Genomic DNA, 6,000 nt, shown 5'->3' on the forward strand with positions numbered 1-6,000 from the left:
TCTGGAAATATAATTCTGATGGCAAGATGCGGCATGGATTGGAAACGCATGCTGGATTAAGAAAATGCAATTACAAGACCACACTGTTAACATTGTCCAGGAGAACTGTAAGAGCCTACAGAGAATGGTGGTAGTGGGAAAAGATCAAAGGGTGAATTTAAGACAAATACTGATTATATAGTTATCAGAATTTAAATATAAATTAGAAGTTTTGATTGAAGAACAGGGAAAATCAAAGATGGCTCTGATCTTTCTTGCTTTCACCACAAGGAAGAAAATGATTCCATTTATTGAGATGGGGGACAGTGGAGGGAGAAAACTTGCAAGGGGTTGGGGCTAATGCTTTCAGTTTTGAGAAGTGGATTTTGATTTTCCAGGGAAAGATAATGAGACAATAACCAGGAGACAGTTGGCTTTCTGAGTTTGGGGCTCATTAAAGAGAGTGGGGGGGCAGGAGAAAGATCTTGGAGCTTCTAACAGGGTGTTGTTTGAAACTGGAAAAAATGGCCCTACTAAGAGCTGGAGGAGCAGAAGAAAGAAGACATTTATCTATTTTGCACTATATGAAAAACACTATACTAGACTGTTTAGCTGTGTTGTTTAATTAAGGTCAAGGTCACAGATGTAAACATAGGACAAAGCAGTATTTACTGGATGAATTGATGAATAAGAGTTAACATAGGAAAACAGGGACCATCAACACTGGTATGGAGAAGCACAAGATGAGTCCCTCCGAGGACAAAGGGGGGAGATTTATTTCAAGGGAGGTGATGGTTAGCAGTGTCACATGCTGCACAGATATTGGGCAGAGTGAAGACCTGGCACATTGTAATTGGCAATTAGGATAGTTATCCTGATTTATTTTTTGTTTGATTGCAATTTCTGGAAACATAGTTTATCGTTGTAAAACATCAATCGACTATTTAATTTTACGTCATCCTTGTTCCTCTAGTCATTATGACCCTGGGAAAGAGTCTGAAGAACTGAAGAGCCCAGCCAGCCCTGGAAAGGTATCATTTAACTGATGTCTGCATCGTGATTATCTTCTCCCATGCAGAGCTGGGTTCTAGGGACGCCAACTGCTTATACTGTCAGCAGTGGCTGCAGAGTCTGTTACGAGAAGCAGTGGAGAAAGTCAGGTGAAATGGGAAAAGAAAATAGGGTCTCATGTTATATTTAGCCAAGTCTATATGTTTTCATTTGGATCTATAGGGAGCATTAATGGGGCTGTATTATCAAAAGGATTTTCCTCTCTTTTCTTTCTAAGGCAGGAAAAACAGCTAAAAATTTTATAAGATTGCCTAATCCTCATATAGGTTATGCCAAGTTGGCAAAGACCCTTGGTGGCCTAAGTGTCTCTCTGTGGATGGCTGCCAGTTATTGTTTTGTCTGTATATTTGGCAAATGTCGAAGTGTCATTGATTCACCTGCTGTTGGAAGGATCTTCTCTGTTGGGGTGGGATGTGAAGAGGGTGAATGAGTATATACAGGGTCTCTTTATCTCCATCAAGAAGTGAAGGTATAACAGCAGCAAATAGTTATTTCCTTTGCTTCCCCAAGGAACAAACCAAAAGATTAAAGAACAGAATGCAAAGGACGAAAAAGCAAGCAAAGAAAGGCCCTACAGGCAGCGGTGTGTTGTTGAATGGGCTCACCAGAAAAAAAGAAAATCCTATTTTGTATCATTTGACAGTTTCTGATTCATACTCTCACCATGGCCAATTTCGAACTATCCAGAGTTTAAACACCAGTTTGCAAAACGCTGAGCAATTAATAATCAGGTCTAGTGAGCCATGCAAGCTAGTTTCAGCACGTCACTGCCTCTGTGTGTGTGCTGCAGGGGTGGGGTTAGGTCAGAGAATCGGGTGTATTTTTTGACAGCATATTTACCATTGTAAGGAATCATCTTTGTCTTTTTTATCTGCCTTTCTTAACTTACCTTTGCACTGGGAATAACTGTCAATACCTCAACAATCTTTGTGTTATTTCATTACATTTTGGAGATTTGCTAGTCCACTCCCAAGATGGAGGAAAAGGACAAGCCTTGAAGGACGAATTTCAAGTTCCTTTCCTCCCCAAATCACGTGTAAATAGAGCCCCTGCATGCTCAGAATTGACTTTGTTTCACAGTAAGGCTAAAGCGGACCCTTGTTTAACTGCTGTTTTTAGGCTTCATCAGGGCATCTGTCGTTACTGGTCAGATATTTCAAATCACTTTAAATTAAGAGAATGTGGTCCAGGGAACCATAAGTAACCTCTCAATTCAAAAGAGAAAAACAACTAAAAAATTAAGATAAAAATCAAATACATATTTGGGTTACTTTTTTTTTGAACGACAGCCTAGGAATAAATACAGATTATGATTTTTAAATTATACTAAAGAATTCCACTGTCAAGTGTGAGTGTATATAAGAATCATGATTATATAAAATCAGTTTAAAGAGTTTATCTTAAACTATAATCAAAATGAGGAACTGTTATTTAAAAATTTTTTTTTAATTTAATTTTATTTTTTTATACAGAAGGTTGTTATTAGTTATCCATTTTATACATATTAGTGTTTACATGTCAAGCCCAATCTCCCAATTCATACCACCACCACCACCCCACCACTTCCCCCCTTGGTGTCCATACGTTTGCTCTCTACATCTGTATCTCAATTTCTGCCCTGCAAACTGGTTCATCTGTACCATTTTTCTGGGTTGCACATATATGCGTTAATATACAATATTTCTTTAACTCTTTCGGACTTCACTCTGTATGACAGTCCCTAGATTCATCCACATCTCTACAAATTATCCAATTTCATTCATTTTAATGGCTGAATAATATTCCATTGTATATATGTACCACATCTTCTTTATCCATTCATCTGTTGATGAATTAGGTTGCATTTAGGTGGCTTCCATGACCTGGCTATTGTAAATAGTGTGGCAGTGAATATTGGGGTGCATGTGTCTCTTTGAATTATGGTTTTCTATGGGTATGTGCCTAGTAGTGGGATTGCTGGGTCATGTGGTAATTCTGTTTTTAGTTTTTTAAGGAACCTCCATACTGTTCTCCATAGTGACTGTATCAATTTACATTCCCACCAACAGTGCAAGACGGTTCCCTTTTCTCCACACCCTCTCCAGCATTTGTTGTTTATAGATGTTCTGATGACCCCCATTCTAACTGGTGTGAGGTGATACCTCATTGAAGTTTTGATTTGCATTTCTCTAATAATTAGTGATGTTGAGCAGCTTTTCATGTGCTTCTTGGCCATTTGTATGTCTTCTTTGGAGAAATGTCTATTTAGGTCTTCTTCATTTTTGGATTGGGTTGTTTGTTTTTTTAATATTGAGCTGCATGAGCTGTTTGTATATTCTGGAGATTAATCCTTTGTTGATTCGTTTGCAAATATTTTCTCCCATTCTGAGGGTTGTCTTTTCATTTTGTGTGTAGTTTCCTTTGCTTTGCAAAAGCTTTTAAGTTTCATTAGGTCCCATTTGTTTATTTTTGTTTTTACTTCCATTTATCTAGGAGGTGGATCAAAAAAAGATCTTGCTGTGATTTATGTCAAACAGTGTTCTTCCTATGTTTTCCTCTAAAAGTTTTATAGTGTCCACTCTTACATTTAGGTGTCTAATCCATTTTGAGTTTATTTTTGTGCATTCTGTTAGGGAGTGTTCTAATTTCATTCTTTTACATGTAGCTGTCCAGTTTTCCCAGCACCACTTATTGAAGAGACTGTCTTCTCTCCATTGTATATCCTTGCCTCCTTTGTCATAGATTAGTTGACCGTGGGTGCACGGGTTTATCTCGGGGCTTTCTATCCTGTTCCATTGATCTGTATTTCTGTTTTTGTTCCAGTACCATACTGTCTTGATTACTGTAGCTTTGTAGTATAGTCTGAAGTCAGGGAGTCTGATTCCTCCAGCTCCATTTTTTTCCCTCAAGACTGCTTTGGCTATTCAGGGTCTTTTGTGTCTCCATACAAATTTTAAGATTTTTTGTTCTAGCTCTGTGAAAAATGCCATTGGTAATTTGATAGGGATTGCATTGAATGTATAGAATGCTTTGGGTAGTACGTTATTTTCACAATATTGATTCTTCCAATCCAAGAACATGGTATATCTCTCCAAACGTTTGTGTCATCTTTAATATCTTTCATCAGTGTCTTAGAGTTTTCTGCATACAGGTCTCTTGGCACCCTTGGTAGGTTTATTCCTAGGTATTTTATTCTTTTTGTTGCAGTGGTAAATGGGAGTGTTTCCTTAATTTCTCTATCAGATTTTTCATCATTAGTATATAGGAATGCAAGATATTTCTGTGCATTAATTTTATATCCTGCAACTTTACCAGATTCATTGATTAGCTCTAGTAGTTTTCTGGTGGCATCTTTAGGATTCTCTATATATAGTATCATGTCATCTGCAAACAGTGACAGTTTTACTTCTTCTTTTCCAATTTGTATTCGTTTTATTTCTTTTTCTTCTCTGATTGCCATGGCTAGGACTTCCCAAACTATTTTGAATAATAGTGGTGATAGTGGACATCCTTGTCTTGTTCCTGATCTTAGAGAAAATGCTTTCAGTTTTTCACCATTGAGAATGATGTTTGCTGTGGCTTTGTCCTATATGGCCTTTATTATGTTGAGGTATAGGTTCCATGTATGCCCACTTTCTGGAGACTTTTTGTCATAAATCAGTGTTGAATTTTGTCAAAAGCTTTTTCTGCATCTATTGAGATGATCATATGGTTTTTCTTCAATTTGTTAATATGGTGTATCACATTGATTGATTTGCGTACATTGAAGAAACCTTGCATCCCTGGGATAAATCCCACTTGATCATAATGTATGATCCTTTTAATGTGTTGTTGGATTCTGTTTGCTAGTATTTTGTTGAGGATTTTTGCATCTTTATTCATGAGTGATATTGGTCTGTAATTTTCTTTTTTTATATTATCTTTGTCTGGTTTTGGTATCAGGGTGATGGTGGCCTCATAGAATGAGTTTGGGAGTGTACCTTCCTCTGCAATTTTTTGGAAGAGTTTGAGAAGGATGGGTGTTAGCTCTTCTCTAAATGTTTGATAGAATTCACCTGTGAAGCCATCTGGTCCTGGACTTTGTTGGAAGATTTTATTTTATTTTATTTTTTTATTTTTTTTGCGGTACGTGGGCCTTTCACTGTTGTGGCCTCTCCCGTTGCGGAGCACAGGCTCCGGACGTGCAGGCTCAGGAGCCATGGCTCACGGGCCCAGCTGCTCTGTGGCATGTGGGATCTTCCCGGACCAGGGCACAAACCCACGTCCCCTGCATCGGCAGGCGGACTCTCAACCACTGCACCACCAGGGACCCCTGTTGGAAGATTTTTAATCACAGTTTCAATTTCATTACTTGTGATTGGTCTGTTCATATTTTCAATTTCTTCCTGGTTCAGTCTTGGAAGGTTATAACTTTCTAAGAATTTGTCCATGTCTTCCAGGTTGTCCACTTTATTGGTATAGTGTTGCTTGTAGTAGTCTCTTAGGATGCTTTGTATTTCTGCGGTGTCTGTTGTAACTTCTCCTTTTTCATTTCTAATTTTATTGATTTGAGTCCTCTCCCTCTTTTTCTTGATGAGTCTGGCTAATGGTTTATCAATTTTGTTTATCTTCTCAAAGAACCAGCTTTTAGTTTTATTGATCTTTGTTATTGTTTTCTTTGTTTCTATGTCATTTATTTCTGCTCTGATCTTTATGATTTCTTTCCTTCTGCTAACTTTGGGTTTTGTTTGTTCTTCTTTCTCTAGTTCCTTTAGGTCTAAGGTTAGATTGTTTATTTGATATTTTTCTTGTTTCTTGAGGTAGGCTTATATAGGCATTTGGATTGTCGTGTTTTCATTGTCATTTGTCTCTAGATATTTTTTTATTTCTCCTTTGATTTCTTCAGTGATCTCTTGGTTATGTAGTAACGTATTGTTTAGCCTCCATGTGTTTATGTTTTTTACGTTTTTTCCCCTGTAATTGATTTCTAAT

This window comes from Stenella coeruleoalba (genome assembly GCF_951394435.1).
Source record: "Stenella coeruleoalba genome assembly, chromosome: 10".
In the NCBI taxonomy this organism is placed as follows: Eukaryota; Metazoa; Chordata; class Mammalia; order Artiodactyla; family Delphinidae; genus Stenella; species Stenella coeruleoalba.